Raw genomic sequence first — 20,010 nt, 5'->3', positions numbered from 1 at the left:
GAAAGGAGTGGGACGGCCACCCTGGGCCCACCCCTCTACCCTGCAGGTCCCGGCCCCCGCACGCTCGCCTGGAGTGCGCGCCCCACCTCTAGGGCAAGCCGCCGCTTTCCCCTCCTCGCACGCTCTCCTCCCTCAGTTCCCTTTGCACCCCACCCCCAACCCATGTCACCCCCAAGGAGGCTCAGAATGAGTGCCGGGACAACGCCTCCTGGGCCCTTTGTTCCCAAGCGGCCCCCGCCCAGTGGGCGACGCTCTGTGTGTCCTCGCGGCTTCAGGCCGTGTGTGCCGTGCGTTCCTGTTTCTGGAGATCTGCGCGTATTTGTGTGTTGGCCAGGGCGGGCTCGAGGCTCCGAGAGTTGTGTTCAGACCCAACTCTTAACCTCAGGGGACCTTTCTCAGGCCAAGCGAGGGCCGTGCCCCTCCTGGTGGGTGCAGTGGCAGAGCCCTGAGATTCTACTCCATTGGCCCCGCCGCTCCCCGCGCTCACCCCACCCCACAATGTTCACAGTGAAGGCGACGGGAAAAGCAGCAGCCCAAAGGCTCTGAATTCCTTTCCCCCGCCACACGCACGGAATCCTGAGCGCCCGGAGCCTCGGGGCCGAGGCCGGCCCGGGACGGTGCTCGGAGTGGCTCTCCACTGCTGGGGAGCCGGCCCTGTTTTTGTTTGAACGTTCTGTAACGATTAAGCAGATCCAGGCGTCAGCCTGCCGCGGAGAGGCTCAAACAGGCATAAAGTGCGACCCCAAGTGGCCACTGTGCGCAAAGGCGTCGCGACCGCCCGGCCCACTGCCGGAAGGCTTGGACGGCGCCTCGGACCCAGCCAGGTCTCCCCTACCTGGCCCAACCCAAGCCAGCCCGGAACGCATACTGTGTGTGCAGCGGCGCCCAGGACAGGTTCCTTTCGAGCCACGTACAGGTCCTCGGGTCCCGTCTTCGTACTCAGCCGCGAGCCTCGAGCAGCGAGCTCCGCGCTGGTCGCCCCTGTTGAAATTCCGTGCCCCAGCGTTCGGGGGGGTGCCCGTCGGCTGCTCCCTGCGCCAGAAGGTCCCGGGCGGAGGAGGGCCCGTAGCCAAAAGTGGAAACGCCACAGTGAAGCAGCCCAGGGCTACCGGGTGAGAAACCTCCCCGGAGGGCAGACGGGGAGACCGAAGCGCACCGCACTAGGCATCCAAACCAGGCTTGGGAGCCGCGAACCCTCCCTATCCAGATCCAGGATGGCTAGAATTAACGGGTTCTTCCTGAGACCTCGGCTCAGGCGCCAAAACCGGATAGATCGCGAATTCGCTGGACCCGGAGACCCGACCCGCCTCCCGCGTCGCCTTCTTCTTTCCAGCTTTGGGCGCGCGCAGCGAGAGGCAGGAGAGGCGCGCCCTGGGTGAGTGAGTCCCGGCCACTGTCTGCGCTGGACCAGCCCGACTGACCCCGCGCGTAGGGGTCGCGTGAGCCACACCAGTGCAGACGCACCTAAATGATTTTTAAATGTTAGAAGGTAAAATATTTGCCTCCCATTAATCTGAAAACTCTCTATTCTCTTGCGCCCTCGGAGAGGCTGGGGTACGGCGTGGTATTGGGTCGCCTATTTTTAATAAAATGAGTGTATTTTAACTAAAACTTGAACTCAGTCTTTGGGGTGGCAACTTAAATGCTGGAAGGGCGCGTCTACAACTGTCTTCGAGAAGCGTGCTCTCCGCAGAAATGAGTTGGCCGCCTTGAGAGAGAGCCTGGGTGGTGCCGCTGCGCAGCCCCTGCCAGAAACTGGGGTTTGGGGACTCGCACGTTGTAAATGTCCTCGTCCTGTTTGAACGCAGTGTGAGCACACTCGGACCATGGCTCAGTGGAGAACGTTTCCAAACCACTCGGGATCGGGTGTCTCGGATCTGTGCAGACTATGTATGGCTCCGGACTCAGGTGGCCAGGGCGGGACAAGCACGCCGGACTCTCTTGGTCCGGACGGGACTAGAGCTGGTAGCACCCTCCCTCAGGGTCCTAAGAGACCTGTGGTTCCCAGAGTGTTTCTGCCACTGTGGACTTCTGTGCGGGCACCAAGGCGAACAGGCCAAGCTGTGACCCACTCCACCCCCGCCCGTACGTCCGTCGACTCTGCCTGACACTCGCTGTCGAGGACTGGTGTGGCCCATTGAGGCCCTGGGGATTCCTGAGGCCCCAGGTCTGCGGTTCCGAAGTTCCTGTCCTCCCGCGCGCGGCCTGCCTCCGTCTCAGGGTCTCTTGGACTCGGGCTTTGTCTGGGCAAGCGCGCTCCTCTCTGTCCCTGTGTCTCTGTCTCTGTTGTGGTCACTCCCTTCGCCTGGGCTTTGACTGAGGTATCTCTGCCCATCCCCAGGCTCACTTCCCCACCCAAATCCGTTTCTCTGCCCCTCTCCCAGCTTAGCCACTCCCTCCTCTGCACACCCGCCAACCTACCCCACCAAAAAAATGTTGGAAACAGCCCTACCCCTGCCAGGCTGTGGGTGAATGACGGAGACACGCAGGTGGCCAAGGAGTTAAGGCCGCTGCTGCGCAGCTGACCCCACTTCGTGGCCCGGCCTCCCCCACCGCGGATACTGCTGCACTGATCAGTAGAGTCTTGGAGCCCCAGGCCCTATGGCCTCCAAATTCCGACTGCCGTCGCGGGATGCCGCTTCTCATCTCTGGGGTATCTGGATCAGCGTGCCGGGCTCCCCGGTCGTGGGTACACAGCAGTACCCGGAGTCTTCACCCTATCCCTAAAACGTAGGCAGGGTCGAGGTGAGGAGGGTGGGGGGTTACTACTGTATCCCCATTGACTGGGAGTCCGACACGCTGAAAGAAAAAAAGAAAAGGGATGGTGGAAGAAGTGAAGAGTCGAGGAGGAGAAGTAAAGGGAGGCCAGGAGCCACGCGAGCGGTGCGCGGAGTCCCAAGGCACACTGAAGGAAAGTCGGGGATTTTGCGGCAGCCACAGCCCCTCTAGTGAACAGCTTGTTGTCTCTAGCTGCCAAAACTCCCATTTAAGGTGCTTACCCAAGAGCGACCTCCTGTCTACCCACCCCAGGTTGGGCCAGAGGCTATGCCTCTGGGACGCACCGCCTCGGGATTCTTTAGTTACAAATGGTAATGGAGGAAGCTCTGCAGGGTTGGAGCCGCCGCAGAGCCTTGGAGCATTCGGGGTAGGAGTAGGGGAAGAGGTTAATCCCTAAGGGAGCGTGGAGCCCAGTCAGTCGCCAGGTGTGAGGTTCGCCGCGCTGCCCTCGCTGGTCCCCACTCAGCCAAGGAAATAACTCCAGAGAGGCCAGGTGGCGTGCCCTCCCGTGCGCCTGCAAACCAGAGCGGCACTCCTGGCATCCGCATTCAGCCCGAAGGTGTGCCGTTCACCTTCGGCGTTATTTCCCTGAGGGCTGCAGGGGGTTGGTGAGCGAGACGGCGTCTCTGTGGATGCATGGGTGCTGTTGGAGATGTGCGGGAGGGGTGTGTTCGTGCGTGTGTTGTTTGCGCGCGCGTGTGTGTTGGTGGAGAGGCGCAGCAGTACGCGGGATGAGGCAGCGGGAAACTTCCAGCTTCAAAGCTCGGTGGGCTCTGGATCGCGGAGTCGCTAAGCACAGGCCAGTGGTCTCAAGGGCCTCAGAGGCAAGTTCTGCCAGGGAGGGTCCCGAATCAGGGGACCCCCACCTCCCGCCCGCCTCAGGAGCCTGACTTCTGCCTTTGCATCACCCAGATGTAGTGTCACCTGTCTTTTCCAAGGAGCCCTCAGGTCTGTGCTACCTTTTGTGAGGCTCAGTGGAAAAGTATTCTGTTGCTCCCATTCCATGGGATCCGCCCAAAGTCTATGGGACCCAAAAAGAGACAGGAGGGTTTTCTGGGGGATTTTTGTTTTTGTCTTCCTTTTCCTCTTCCCAAAGGCAGCTATCACTTCCACTTTCCCTTGCCCCATACAACTGCTGTCAGATTCCAACCCAGTGCTTCTAAAAAGGTATTCTTGGGTTTCTAGGTCCTGGTAGTCTTTAGGCAACCGAAAGATTCAGAGGGTCCCAGTAGGGAGCCAGAGTTACACTGACTGTGAAGATCCTGGCTGTCTCCCCTGGGGACCAGGGACTACTCCCCAATACATGCACAAATGTGCACGCGAGCACACACACACACACACACACACACACTTAGGGGTAGGAAAGTGTTATTAAAACTATTTCACTGTTTTTTTTTTTTTTTTTACTGTGTTTTAATGTGACCAATAAATAATTTTAAATTACATATGTGGCTCACATTCTATTTCTGTTGGACAAGGCTGCATTAGATAACCACTGGGCAGTATTGCCTCCAACACAGATGGGATATTTGATAATAGTCACTCTCATTTGTATAGGGAGTTGCAAAGCCTTTTCTCATTCACCTTTTTGTTTCGTCGTTGTTGTTGTTTGTTTGTTTGCTTTGTTTTATTTTTTGAGACAAAGTCTCGCTCTGTTGCCCAGGCTGGAGCCTGGAGTACAGTGGCGTAATCTCAGCTCACTGCAACCTCCACCTCCTGGGTTCAATCGATTCTCCTGCCCCAGCCTCCCAAGTAGCTGAGATTACAGGCTCCCACCACCACATTCAGCTAATTTTTGCATTTTTAGTAGAGACAGGGTTTCACCATGTTGGCCAGGCTGGTCTCCAACTCCTGACCTCAGATGATCTGCCCACGTCAGCCTCCATCATTCACCTTTTCACTCAACTCTCACAACTCTGTGAAGTAGCAACTATTATTATCCCTATATTAGAGAGATAGGTAGGCAGGGAGATAAGTGGGTGAATGCAGATATATCACAGTGTCTTAAGAGCATTTTGCGTGTCAACTCATTCAGTCCTCACAATTGCCCTATGAGATGAGTAGGATTATCTCCATCTCAAAGAATAAGCCTGGAGAGGTTAAATGATTTATTTACAGTTATACAGCAGTGATGAGCTGGAACTTCCGGTCCCAAGTCCAGTGCTCTGAATACTATGAAGTGTGTGGTCTCTGTGTCAACTGAGTAGCATCCTGGGGATTCTGGTGTCAGTACAGTGCTTCTCCACCTGTTCTCTGGGTAAAGACTTTCAGCTACCCACAGGATTAGTGACTCTGTTTACGTCATGGCTGAACCTTTACCAGGTGCCAAGTCCCTGCCAATAATTCGATTATGAGGGCAGTGTTTAATGTGCCTTCTTGTCAGTGACAGTCAAACTTCTCTTTCCCTTTTCTCTTCCCTGACTGTGTGGGGCTGGAGAGAAACCAAAGCAGGGTTACTGGCCAAAGAAGAACAACTTTGCAGAGTCCTCTCATCCTGTCCTTTACCCTTGGCCTCAGCCTGGCCTCTGATCCTTGGTCCTGCCTCTGGTCTGAGTTTGACCTTCAGTCCCTATTCATACATCCCTAAATATCAAAGGAAAGAGACAGAGAAAGAGAGGGGAGAGATGATTCAGTGCTGATGAGAATCTCACTGCTACTCAAAGCCACTGTCCAGTGAATGATAACCAGGACAATTCCTTTCCCACTACACCTCCCCCACCCATGACCCCAGAGCCAGTGTCAGGAATTCTGAAACCTCATTATTGCTCCCCAGGGCTGAGCCCCTCACCTCCCATAGTCCAACTATTGCCTCTCCTCTATCCTTTCACAACAGAGATCCACCAGATCTCTCTGGTTCTTCATCTAGTACCTTAACCTTCATCCAAGCCACCCTTATCTTTTCCTTAGAGGATTGCAGAGGCTTTGGCTGTAGACTTTCTGCTTCTCCACAGGGCAGTAGAGATCGTTTTTAAATGAATCTGATCATTCCCCCTCTCGTACCCCCTGGCTTAAATACAAATCACTTTAACACTTGGAAAAAGAACCAAATTCCTTGGCATAGCCTTCAGGCCATGGATGGTCTACCCTTGTAACCCTCTCCCACCTCATCTTGCTGCATCCCCCATCACAATGCTCCAGGCACACTGATTTATTTAAGTTCTTCCACAGCCCAAGCTGTGTTCTGCCACAGGACCTTTGCACATTCCATTCCCCTGAGTACAATGAGTCAATCGCTTGTTTCTGAAGAACTTAGAAGATGTGTTCTATGGATCTTCCCAGGCCTTGCAGGGACTTGGGTGTACCTAGGCATGCGAGTGGGGTGAAAAGCCTATTAGCAAGGACAAGGTCCTGGTCATTCTAGGGAAATCCCACACACTGGAGTCGTAGGGCAAAGCTTGTACCTCCATTCCATCTTTCTTCAACCGGGATCAGGGTAGACCTCAGGTTTGGGAGAGGCTTTAGGAAATAACACGTGGACGTTCAAGGAAATGATATGGTCAGCTAGTCCAAATGTTTTACACTTGAGAAAATGGGTTACAAATACAAATTTGTGAGCCACAGTCTGATTTTATAGGTCTGAGTGGAGCCCAAGAATTTGCGTTTTAATAAGTTCCCTGGGTGACTCTGAAGCCCAGAGTCCAAGAAACACACTCTGAGAAACTAGATGGAATTTGATCATGAGCTCCCAGAGGAAGTCTTCAGGAGGCAGAGTTGTCTCTTTGTCCTCAGTGGCCAGTGCAATGCCCATACCAGGAGGAACTCAATTACAAGTATGGAATAAATGAAAGAATAAATGAAATTAACAACTAGGCAAAGGCTGATCTTCTTTACAGTGTGAGGTCTCTGAATTGTCAGGCCTTTTCTGCACACCCTCCAGCCCCCTCCTCTCCCTTAGTTAACAGTCATTCCTGAACCAATCCTTCTTTCTTCCTCCTGAGGCCAAGGACCAACTCAGGAAATTTGCATGATTTGAGTTATCCCACCCCACGGGCCTCCCTGCTTTCACTTTCTTCCTCCTTTGTCTGGATGCTCTTCAAGGGCCCCGAATTCCAGCTTCTACTACATGCTCATCACCGCATGGAGAGCAAACTTCTCAGGTACAGGGGAAGTAGATGGCACCCTCCCACTGCCCTGGGACCTGCTGCCTGGGAGGGGTGGAGGAAATAATGCTGATTGTCTGTGTCAAAGCCCAGACTCCATTCAGCCAGGAGCTGCTGTGGTCATTCAATCTCTTTTTAAAGCAAATCACAGAAGATCACATTCTCATTGTGAAAAAATGCAGCAATGTAATTTTAACATCTATGTCTAGAGCTACAGCTTGCCTTTGATTTTTACTCAGCAAATGCTCTGTCAATACATGGAGATCTACTTCTTTTTAACTAATGCATAGCATTCTGTCCAATGGATGCCCTATAGTTTTTTTATCTAGGCCATATTGATGGACACTTAAGCTATTTCTAATCTTTCACTATTGCAAACAATGCTGCAGCTCAGCTTTTTACATGTGCCTTTCTGCACATGGGCAAACATTCCTCTAGAAAGCAAGAAATAAAATTGCTGGGTTGAAAGATGTGTGCATTTTCAGTGTTAATAATGTCAAATTAGCCTCTAACAAGATGGTACCTATTTCATTTACAATCAGAATGGAAAACCTGTTTCCCCATAGCCACACCAACAATGAATTTCATCTTTTACAATGAATTTCAATTTTACAACCAGTGCTGGGAGATGAGGGTTCAAGGATAAACATGACTTCTTTCCTCCCCTCCAGGACATTGCAAACCTTGCCATTGTGACATGAAAGGTGTTGTGATAGCAATATGTCCACAGTGCTGCTGGATCCCAAGTAAATGATCCCTGGTTCTATTGGAAGAAATGGGGAGGGTGGCAGAAAATGCTGCAGAGAAAAGGTGACACTTGGTTAAGGCTTTGAAGGCTGAGCAGAAATTTGCCAAACACAGAAATGCAGGAATAGCTGGTAGTAGGACTAGTCCAAGCAAAGGCATGGAGCAAAGGCTCTGCCTCATGCACTTGGGGAGCTATTTCAGGGAGGCTGGAGACAGAGATGAAGGCTTCTGCAGGAGCCAACACTCGAAGGACCTTGAATGCCATGTCAAAGGGTCAGTATTCTGTCCTGAGGGCTAGAAGGTCATCTCCACATGGGAAGGCATCTTTTTTGGTGGACTGTCAGGCACATAGTAGGTGCTCAGTAAACACGTATAGAAATAAAAAGGAGAATCTCAAAGGTATTTAAGCAACATGCTTAATTATCTTTAATCCCTCATGGAGACAAGGTGCGTTCCATGCCAGGGACTGAGATCCAGGCTTCATTCTAGACACTGGAGAGGTGGCACAGACACACTCAGCTCAGGAATTCTTTCCTGGGTTGCAGCCCCCCTCCCGGCCCTGTGCCAGGTCCCTTTCACCTCTGCCCGTTAGAGATTGCTTTTGGTTGCTGTGTTGACAACCCCTGTTTCTGTGTTTGGAGCGGCTGTTCAGTGCCATTTCCTGATTTAATATCAGCGCCAGCATACAGCAAGGATGCACAGTTAGCAGTTTTTGCTCCAAGTATTTTTCAAGTTCCCTTTTGATGTAAGGGTTGGGTTTGCAGCTTCCCTGATCTCACAGAGCAGGGAGGGAGAGATTGGGGGAAGGAACTGGGAGCCAGAGGTGGGAGAAGAGGACCCTGAGAAGATTCATCTAGTCCAGCTGAGCTGAGAGACTCCAAGCTTCTTCTGCAAGGGGATGGCAGAGGGATCAGCAAAGACAGGGCAGGCTGAAGGGTTTCCTGGAAGGTGTGGCCTCTGAAGCAAGGCTGCTGTTACCCTTCTGTGTGGGCATAAAGATGTACCCGTGTCTGTGAATATATGTCTCTGTCACAAAAACAAAGTGCTAAAAAGGTTAAATAACCTAACATGATGCAATTCAAAGCACCAGGAAATGAAAACAAAATTGGTCCAAAGCAAAACTTAACGTTGGTGCAGGTCCCAGTAGTGCTCAGTTTTTCAGGGTTTGGGGTTGTTTTTGTTTGTTTTTGACTGAGCATCTACTATGCCCAAGGACTTCTTCAGGGCTGAGTGCTCATCCTCTTCTGATGGAAACATCTTTTTCACTACATTATGGCCAATGCAACAATGAGAGCATGCTCGGGGACTGTGCACACACAGGAACACACACCCACATTTGAGGACAAGACACAAAAAGGGACTGGGCACTTCTTCACCAGAGTCCTTGAAGGCCTGCACTCCCCCCAACCCCACCTATAGACACCTCTGTGACCTGCTGCTGGGGCTCCATTCTACCTCTTCTACCCTACCACCCACCTGTTGGACTCTTCTCCAAGACCTCCTGTGTCATTTGGGGTCTTCTGAGAAGGAGAAGCCAAAACAGGATTCTATATGTAAGAGGTTGATTGGGGGACACACCTGTGAAGTATAAACGAAGAGAGGGCAAGAGGAGACAGGGAGAGCCTTCAGACTGATCACGATGTTGGTCTCACCCCTGTGAAAGGAGAGGAGGAAGGAAGGAGGATGTGGAAGGAAGAGTCTTAGACTGCAGCACTGCTCTAGGAAAGTTGCAACCAGGATCATGCCACCCGGTCATGGCAGACTTCCCTAGGTAATGAAATTAGCCCAGCAAACATCTTATTGTGTGTTTTCCACATGTGAGGGACTGTATTATATTTAGCTTGCGTCATCTCACTTAGTCCTTCACAATAACCTTAACAGACAGGTACTATTTTCATTATTACCCCATTTTGTAGGCTGAGGCTTAAACAAATTAAGTCCCTTGCCAGAGGCCACAGGTTACAAGTGACAGAGGAAAGATTCAAAGGCTACTTGACTCTAACTATTGCTCTGGACTACTGTGGCCAGGAGGAGGCTTGGAAAGGGTAAGTGGGAGGCTCATTTCTCTCTTTGCACCCATCTCTCCTGCTTATGGACCTTGGGATGTGTTTCAGCACAACCCCCAAGAAGGCTTTTCTGGTCTCATCAGGGCTGATGCCAGCTCATTCCAGGCTGGTCTGCCAGTCAGGCCCAAGCAGATGGCCCAGAATGCTCACCTGAAATAGGCACTCTTCAGCAGTCACACATGTGCTTTTTTCTTAGGCATTACCTCCTCCAGGAAGCCTTCCTGCTAGCTGGCCCATGTTTCCATACCTTATATAGACACTTTGCCCAGAGCCTATGTTACATCTGTGTCCACCACCAAACTCAGCCTCTCTAGGACCCAAACCAGGTCTGAGTCATGTCAGCACCCAGCACAGGAGGGCATAGAACTGGAGACACAGCAATACAGGCACCTGGTGCTTCGACAAAGGAACATGTCCCAGGGGCATCAAGAAGACACCCTTACAGAGCATGGGTCGTTGTCATGAAAGCCATTGCTTTAGCCTTCAGATGTGCAGCCTGCACTCCCTGGCCTGGCTGCCAGGGGCCTCACCAACCCCCAGGCAGGGTTAACAATTGAGCTTCTCGTTTCTCTGCAGCATATAACACCTCCTACCCTCACCTCAACTTCTCTTGGGGGCCAGGCCCGGGCTTATACCCTTGCTTCCCAAAGCTTCAGCATCTGCTGGCTGCCAGTGGCACAGTGGGTAGCCCCAGCCAAGGAGGAGAGTTATTTTTATTTATTTCTTCTTAATCATGAACTTAATTTAGCTGCTAATCAGGTTACCATGGTGACTTGCACTGGATTTATAGCAGTTTCCTAAAGTGCCTTTTTCACACTCTTTTGGTAAATGAATAAAATTTGGGTGATGCGCAAAGCGCATAAATATTGGGTGTCCTAGAAAAAGGTCAGATGCATCCGTTTTGTATTTGCCTTTTGCCCTGACTAATCAGGCGTAAGAAAGAGCCATGACTGTGAATAGACTCCAGGTTCCTCTCCTCTGCCCTCTCTTTAAAACCTTCAATGGATCCCTACTGCCAACCAGGTAAAGTCTGAGATTTTTGCAGTGCTTTCAAGGCCTGCCCCTCTATCCTCCCTTCACTGACACTCTACCTTCCAATTCTCCTGTGCTGTTTCTTGCATGCTTATGCCTCTCTGCTTTTGCTTGTGCTGTGCCCTGATCTGGAAAGCCCTTCCCAGACAGCAGGAAAGCCCTCAGCCTTCTGAGATCTCCAGAAGGGTGAATTCCTCTCTCCTCTGTTCCGGGAATGACGGTAGCCTGGCTTGTCTGAGAAAGATTTTCCCCCTTGTCTTGGGACCACTCCCATCCCTATGTGCTACTTTAGAAAACCTTTGCGCACTCTTATTGTCTCCACTATTGCTTGGACAGGGGTGGGGGGCTATAGTGCTGGCCAGTCCAGGAGAGTGGGTCAGGGAAGCAACAAGGAGATGAAATGAGGAGTCGGTATTTTGACAGCTTTCCGTATTTCACTGTGTGGGAGCCTCACCTCATATTCTACCCAGGTGTTTGGGAACAGAGGGATCATCCCATGGGCTCAGAAGCACTTCTGCCTTAGGCCTTCTGCAAGCCCCCCCTTGTGGCTCCCAGAAGGGACAGTGTCTCCAAGCTGGAGACCACAGTTTCCAGGTTTCCCTTGAGGACCTTGGGGCCGGCTGCCAATCAGTCTTGGGATCAGCCACAATCCATTAGCAAATGCCCAGGGCTCAAGGCGCCAACAGAGCCACCAGGCGTCGGCGCCAGATGCTACTCAGGGAACCCAAAGCCACCTTCAATTATTGTCTTGGCCTTTATAATCAGACAAGCTGGACCCACAGACCATAGGCTGTTTCCTAGGCTCAGAAACCCCACCAGCCCCAGTTCTGGCACTCTGAGCTCACCAGGCACTCTCCAGGCCAAGATGTACATGCAACCCAACAGGTACATCTCTCTGAACCACTTGGGTCACAAAAGGAACCACCTGACCCCTTTGCAGCAGCCCACGCTGCAGGTAAGGCTATGTGAGTACATTAAATTACCACCCCTCTCTGAGCCTCACTTTCCCATCTGGAAGGTAGAGCTGTATTCATGGCAGTTGCACTGGCATCAGTGATCATGGGCTTACTTTACTTCTGGCCTTCGAAACGTGGAGTCAGAAAAACTGAGTTTGAATTCTTCCTCTGCATCTTTATTTGATTTTGCTTCAAGATTGAAGCCAAGGGAGAGGAAAGGGCTGTTTCCAGAATGCCTTTGGAAGAGTGAGATCAGCAGGCACAGACATTTACAATAGTGACCAAGAAGGGTACGTCTTGTGATATGCCAGGCAAGCCCTGAACAGCTGCACAACCTCAGCAGGCATGTTTGTCCATTTGTACCGCCAGAGGAGTTCTGGCCAGAATGACTCAAGAGGATCTGGGACTGGGGAGTAGACGTACAACTCTCTCCAACCAAGCATGGAAGGACCCAGGTATCCAGACACAATCACCCAAGGCTTGAGAGAGTCTGGAGTTCTAACCCTAGCTCAGTGGCAACCTTACTGTGTGATCTTGGGCAAGTCACTCAAGCTCACTGGGCTTCAGAGAGTTTCTCTGGAGACATGAATCCTTCCCAAATGGGGGTGACACCTTATCTTCCCCAAACCCTTCTCCAGCATGTGAGTTTATGAAGCTGGTTCTGGCCCATCCAACAGTAATTGGGGGTGGGGGACAACATGACTTTGTAAAAAACTCAGAATAAAGCACAGTAAACCCTCCAGCCACTGGGGACTGCCTTACTCCACCCTTGCGCATACCTTAAGGTGAGATTTAACAGGTACCCATTCCTGGTAAGGACTTGACAAACATCTTGCATGGAGAAAAACCAGGACCTCCTCATTGACTTGGTAGATGTTACACAGCACTGTGTTTAAGAGCACAGGCTCTGGAGCCTGACTCCCTGGGTTCAAATCCCAGCTCTGTCATTTACTACCTGTATGGCCTTGGGCAAGTTACCTAACCCTTCTGTCTGCTCTTCCTCACATGTACAATGGGACTAATAGTAGCATATACCCCATTGGACTGTTGGGAGGATTAAGTGAGTAAATACACATTAGGCACTTAGTGTTGAGGGTTGATGATTATATATCAAACATTTCTCCCACATATTAGTTCTCAAAGCTACTATTAACCCCATCTTACACTCAAGAGAACTTAAATGCAAAGAAATTAACCCTCTTACCTGGTCCCTGTGCTCTCTGCTAGTGCATTTGCCATCAGACCTTACTGCTCCCACTTCTGCTCAATATGATCAATGCTGTCCACTGACTTGTTTTGCAAAACAAGTTCATATAGCAATGGAAATAGAGAAGGGAGTTGGGAGTTAATTAGGGCAGGGTGAGCCACAGATCAATTTTAACATTGTTAAAGGAGAGATGACTAGACATTAGCATGTGATACAACAAGAACCATCACAACACCATCTACAAAGGCTTCTAGCCAAAAATGAAATATGACTCTGATCAGGCCTCTGGATCAAACTACCAATTTCCAGGAAACACAGGGATGGAGGAACACGTTAAACAACACCACAAGGAGGCGCTCAGCTGAATCTGGCATGTGAAACAATCTATGGGAGAATGACCAAAATTCATCAAGAAAAAAACAGCATTTAGAAAAGAGAAATAAATCACATTTTTAAATGTGAGAAAAAGGGAGCACTGTTATAAAGAAGCTTAAGAGACATATCAGTCTAATGCAATGTTTACAGCCTGACTCAAACTAAATGTAAAAAGGAGGTTTTGAGACAATTGGGAATATCTGAATCTCTACCGAATATTAAATGAATCGGGTTTTTCACTGGGTTAGATGTGACAATGATATTGTGGCTATGTTAAAAGAAATTGTCAGTCCTTATCTATTAACAATACCCCCTAAAATGTTTATACATTAAATGAGATGGTGTCTGCGATTTGTTTTAAATACTCCAGCAAAGAGGTGGGGATCAAGAGTGCGTGCAGGTTTACAGTGATTTTCTCTTCTTTTGTATGTTTGGAAAATGTCATAATAAAAAGTTTAAATGAAAAAGGAGGGCAGAGGATGAAGGCAGATCACTAAGTATGAAGAGTTGTAGGTATGGGTTTCAGAAACATTGGTAGTGAGTGACATTTGGCTGCATGGAGATGGGACGGGGAAAGCACTCAGCCCCTCATGCATTCTCAGGTCACCTGAGGGAAAATAAGCCTTTGCACACGAAGTTCATTTGTTTATTCTCTCACTCACTCTCCAATTCATTCATCCATCATCCATCCATCGGTTCATTGTGCAGTCAACACACCTGTTTGTTGACAGCCTACAATGTACCAGAAACTGAGGATACAAAGGTGATCATCTCGTCCTTCTGGCACTTACGGTGAAGGCAGGAGAGTCAAATGCTTGTTAAATCTGCCATCACAAAGATACAGCTTCACAAAGCCTGAAAAGTCTGAGGTAGGAAGTGGATTGCATGCCGTCAAGAAGTTTAACATGGGCAAACAGGACTTGTTCTGGAGTGAGAGATGGTCAGGGAAGGTTTCTCTATAACATTTAAGCTGAGACTTGAATGACCAAAAGGAGATAGCCATGTAAAGGGAAGGGCATTCAGGCAAAAAGAAAGGCAAGAGAAAATGTCCTGAGGCAGGAAGGAGCCAGGGATTTTCAGGAGTGTTCAGTATACAATGGTTACAGCAGAGCGGGGAGCGAGACTCACAGGCTGGGGGGAGCATCTGGGGCTGTTAACTGCTGCTCTTGAACGAAGAGAAATGTCTCTCCCATCCACAGAACATGTCATACAGACACGGAGGCCTCAGGCCAGATGACAGATGCTCCACCAGTTATCAAGACAGGTATGGGGAAAGTGCATGTGCATGTTAGAGCACTAGAGAAAATGTTCCACTTCCTTAAAGAATTTTAATTTGGGACTAGGGTGGAGAGGAAGGGAAGAAGGCGGCCCTGGGGCAGAGAAGAGGCTACTACAAAGGGAACCATCGGAATCGCTGAGTAAGTAATACTCCCAATTAGAGATTTAAAAACCAATGGTGAAAAGCAGTCTTGTGCTCAGCTCAGCCCTCCCTCCCTTGGCCAGCCTCAGTCAGGGAAAGGAAGTCGTAGCCAACTGTGGGGACAGTTGCCCAGTGATTTATGGCCCTGAGACAAAGGCTCCCAAGGAAAGGCCCTGCGAAACTCAGACGTGTTGTTGGAACAATTAGAGCCCATCCATCTATTTGAGTCAGCACAGCATCCGGAAAATGGGCCTGGCCCGGGCTGAGCACCAGCTCTTCACGTGGGACTTCCCGCGTGGTGAACACACACACGAGCCCAGCAGCTGGTGGGGGGAAAGCCCCATTTTTCAGATAAGGAAACTGAAGCTCTCAGAAAGACAACTTGCTCAAGGTCATCAGCTAGGAGATTCAAACTCAGATCTGTTGGAGTCCCAAGGCCACACTCTTTTTGGCATTTCTTACTATCTCCCTGGAAGTTTCTGCAGCTGCCCTGGGTGGCTGGTCCCTTGGGGGCTACTGGGCTCTTTCTTCAGTTTTCCAAGATGGGGCTGCTGTTGCCCCTGCAAAAAGGTTTGGCCCTCAGATCTCGATTCACTCTAAAAAGCTAAGCTGGTGTATCCAAAGCCAACAGCAGGTCCCTCTCCTGCAGAACAAAATGCATAATTCCTCCTCTGGAACTGTGATTCCACAGAGACCTGGAAGGGGTCAGTGGTATCAGGCCCCTGCCTTCAAACTATGTACAGTGTTCTGGGCCCTTCTAAGAGCTTCATGTCAGAAGTACCCCTCAGAGCACATGCACAGCCCCGTGAGCTGCTTCCAGCAGCTGCACTTCAGGAGTGCTGTGTCTGACTCAGCTCTGTGATCCCAGTACAGCGTCTGATCCAGAGAAGCACACAGCAAATGTTTGCTGAATAAAGGAACAGACCTTTGGCATTGGAGATATTGCAGCAAACCCAACTTTAGAAGAAAAAAAAAAAAGGATGGCTTATTAAAATAAGCTTATGGTACAATGTTCATTGTCAAAAGTGGATGATACAATCACATAGCAAAAAAGTCCCACAAAAACCCAGTATACATTTAATAGTGTAAAGTAACATGTATATATTTGTGCACTGTGAAAATTCTAGATTAAAATGTCAGCCAAAATATTAACAGTTCTATCACTGTGCAGTTGGCTTATGTGTAGTTTTATTTGCTTCTTGAATTTTTTTCCAAAATGTGTTATAAGAGCATGTGCTGTTTTCACAATAAAAAGGAAAAGCTGTAACCATTTTTTCCATAACATAATTTTTACATAATAAAGTTTAGGGTGCTGCCTGCCTCTCTGAATCCAGAGGCAGCTGCTGGGTGCCAGGAAAGGCAAAGATATTGTGTGAGCTCAAAGTCAGCTTCCTCGATCCACAGACCCCAGGGCCACAGGACCCACACTAACCTCAGGAGCTGCCCATTCCCCGTCCGGGTCCTTAGGATAAGGAACAACATGGATGCCAGACCTCACAGCCATCTGCCAAAATCTTACCACAGCCAGGTACATTTCTACGACTCGTTTCTCCATAAGCAAGTCAGTAAATCAAAGTGCATCTCATACACAAGGTGGGCCCTTTCTGGTAAAACACAAAAAAACTTAATCTTTGGTCCAGAAGCAGTAGATTGCGGCGGCAAGTCGGCAGCCAAAACCATTAATCTTTGCTGCGTTCCCCAACTGGCCCGAGTAGTAAAGAAGATAATACCCCAGCAGAATCAGTGACCCACTACAAATTGGTCCTGAAAGGTCCACCAGCATAAATAGACTTTTGCTGATCCAACACTTGTTAGGAACCCCAACAAAGAGACTATTGGCTCATCTGATGAGCCGCTTGCAAGGGGCCCTTGCAATGGCTGGTGATGGATGACCACCCTCCCTTGGAGGGGAAGACGCAGCTCCTGGTATGGGGCCCTTTCTCATCTTAAATTTGTCCTCAATAAATCACAGGTGCAGAGAAGCCGGCATCAGTTTCATTACACCTACATGCTCCAGTATCAATCACGCCACCATGGCGGCCTGTCTGGGCGCAGTTCATTTCAAGTGGCTGTTTCTGTCCTGATTCCGTTTCCACTGCAATGCACACCTCCAAGGGGCTGGGGCCTAGAGAACTGGAGGAAGAAGCTTTTCTGTAAAGGCCTATGCTTCCCTGGCCTCAGCACCTATTCCCTTCTCCTTCTCTATTAACTATTCCCCAAATGGGTGTCACTTGGAGCTTCATACCCAGTGCCTGTGCAAAGGGCTGAAGCCCCAGGATCAGAAAGACTTGTTTTTAGATAATAGCTCTGACATTTGCCAACTTGGAGCAAGTCATTTTACTTTGCAGAGGCTCAGCTTCCTTATCTGGAAAATGGGGCTAATGATACCTGCCTCTGGAGATGAAACAACACAGAAATAGTCGTAAAGGACCTGGCACAGCCTGGGCACAAAGTAGGATCTTCAGTTCATGTCAGTCCCAGCCCCTGCTCATCCCTGGCTAAGATGCTGGTTGAAGAGAAAGTATTGCAGGGATGACTGATCTTGCTCTCCCTCTGGTACTCAGGCCAATGAGAAAGTGGAAATTCTGTGGTTCCTCTTCGCTGTCTACCTTCCTGGACCATTCCTGGTGCCAGCAAAGGTATGTCGATTATGGCTCAGAATTTATGAGGATGCTGCCACAGCTCGTTTTTTGTCTTGTTCCTTTCATTGTAGGCAGTTAAAATACACTTAAAACTAAGGACACCAGAGAGCTCTCAGACCTCTTCTTAATGCACATAATCAAATACTTTAATGTCATTAAATGCATATATAAGGCTCATCATAAAAGCTGTGAACTTCTTTTTTAAAGAATCATAAATGGGAATAAATGGTTTCTTTTTAGGCAGGTCCTACGCCAGTTCGCCTACAACCACTAGAGGCAGGACGGAAGCATCCCTCCAAGCCTGCCAATAGGCCTCCTCCAGAGGGCACAGCCCAGCTCCCTCTGCCGTGGGGTGGAGTTCTCAAGGCCTAGTGGCAGCCCTGTAAATTGTTAACTAAATGAGTAGATCTTTGAGCAGAAGAGAGGGGAGTGCAAAGGACCCTGCTCCTGAGCTGGTAAGGAATGTCAGACGGAACAAGCTTTTCAAAAAGACACTTCCATTCACTCTAAACCTACAAGAAAGCCAGAGTGACAGGGCCATTTATTTGCAGAAGAGCTGGGGAGGGGGTGGAAAGGGAGGCAGAGATAAGAAGAAGGAGGAGAGAGATAAGTAAAGGAGAGAGGGGCAGGGGGAGAGAGAGAAGGTTCACAAAGCAGGCAGACAGGGAGACAGAAAAGGAGAGAGCAGGCTCTACCCCAGGGTCCAGTGTCTCATCCATCACCAGCCATTGCAAGGACCCCAGTGGTTCAGGGTCCAATGTCTTGGCACTGCATGTTGGCTCAGAATTCTGAGACAGAGCCTACAGAGCTGCATATATATCCAATACATCTCAGAGAACAGAATATAATAGCAGTATAATAAAGATCATGATGATGATGATGATGATGTTGAACATTTACTCTGTGTCCAGTCTAATGTCTAAGTTCCTTACCAGCATGACCTCATTTAATTCTCCTAAGAACGCTATATGGTAGCTACTATATTTCATCAATTCTAAGACATACAATTTCTTTTTCCCATTTTAACACCTCTGAAATTGAGATGCTTTTTAAAATCACTATCCGCCTGGCAGCAGTCTTGATGTCACTGTCATATCTGGGAACACACATCAAAACTTGCGGAACAAGTATTTGCAGCTTAAAATCCTGAGGACAATAGAGGAGTGGTTTTTAAAGAAATGCTCTCACAAACACCTGCAATGTGACAGCAGATGATAGTCTGTTGAAAAACACGAACACTGACAATGCTGAGTTCCTAAAATGCTGAGTTCCTCTGAATATGAGGAAGTTTTAGGAATGTCTTAAACAAATTATTCCAATTATATTTTCCTTTTCATGTATGCATACAAAGGTCTTGTGACAAACATCTGTGTTTAAATCAACCTGAAAGTTCTTTTCATAAATATAAAAATAAAATTTTAAGTGATAAGAAAGTATTATGTCATGGTTTCATTAGCAATGATTTGACTTTTTTTAGTGTTTCATAAAATAATGGTGCAACATACGAGCTCTCTAAGTCCCATCTTATAGATGAGCAAACTGAGGCACTTTTATTACTTGCTCAAAGTCACATAGATATTCTCAACCCCAGGTCTTTCTGATTCTAGAACCTGTGTTCTCAGCCATTATTGCTCTTCATCTCTGACATCTCTGAATTCAGATCAACATAGGTTCTGATTCCAGCGTCACCACTTTCTGGCTTTGTGACCCATGAGACTGATGTCTAGTAGTCTCTGAGCCATAAAGCAGAAATGCTAATGAAACCTGCTTCTCAAAGTCATAGGTGGGAAAATCCATATGTAAAAAGGTTCAACACAGTTCCTGGCCCCAAGAAAGCGCCCAGGATGTGGCAGGCTGAAGGAGGGTCTACCTAAAAGTCCGCGCACATCCGAATCTGAAGAGCACCCCTTTGCCTCTGCAGCAGCAGACAGAAGACTTGGGTGGCACCAAGAGCTCAGATCTAGGACTGGAACTGCGTCAGTAAAAGATGCTTTTAGCACTCTCAGGACAAGCCAGTCTGTATACACTTCCTGGTGCCTGCGAGATGCTCAACTCTTCCTTCCTACTAACAAAACAACAGCTGCAGTGACCGTAATTAGTATATTACTTTATTATTACCATTTATATCTTTTGAATGCCTACACTTTGGGACTGTTCTAAGGCCTTTACCCACATTCTAATCTCACAGTAACCCCAGGAGTAGGCACATTACAGATGAGGGGAAGGCTTAGAGAGTTGAAGAACACATAGGGCTGTCTTTGGGCGTCCTGGGCTGATTCAGAGAACAAATACGCCCAGTGTCTTAGGTTAATTTGGTACTTTGGGATCCCATGGTTCATTCCCATTAGGTCTGAGATTCAAGTTAAGAAGTCAACTTCTAAATGTCGTAAAGGATTTCTTCTCCCCCTGCCCCATACCAGTGATAAATAAAACTGTTTACCGTGGAAAATTTGGAAAATATTTATAACAAAAAGACATGGTCACATATAATCCCATTGCACAGAGAACACCTCCTGGTTTACACTTTTTTGCTCCTTTTCTCCCATTCTTATTTCTAACCATATTTTACACAGTTTATGTTATACGTGGAATTTTATATCTTGCTTTTATCTCCCGGCATAAGCATTTCCCATGTTATTGGAAACTCTTAAACATCATTTTTATTGTTACCAGTATTGTTGAATGGG

The sequence above is a fragment of the Mandrillus leucophaeus genome, unplaced genomic scaffold (genome assembly GCF_000951045.1).
Source record: "Mandrillus leucophaeus isolate KB7577 unplaced genomic scaffold, Mleu.le_1.0 Scaffold150, whole genome shotgun sequence".
NCBI lineage: Eukaryota > Metazoa > Chordata > Mammalia > Primates > Cercopithecidae > Mandrillus > Mandrillus leucophaeus.
This window is presented reverse-complemented; position numbering follows the sequence as displayed.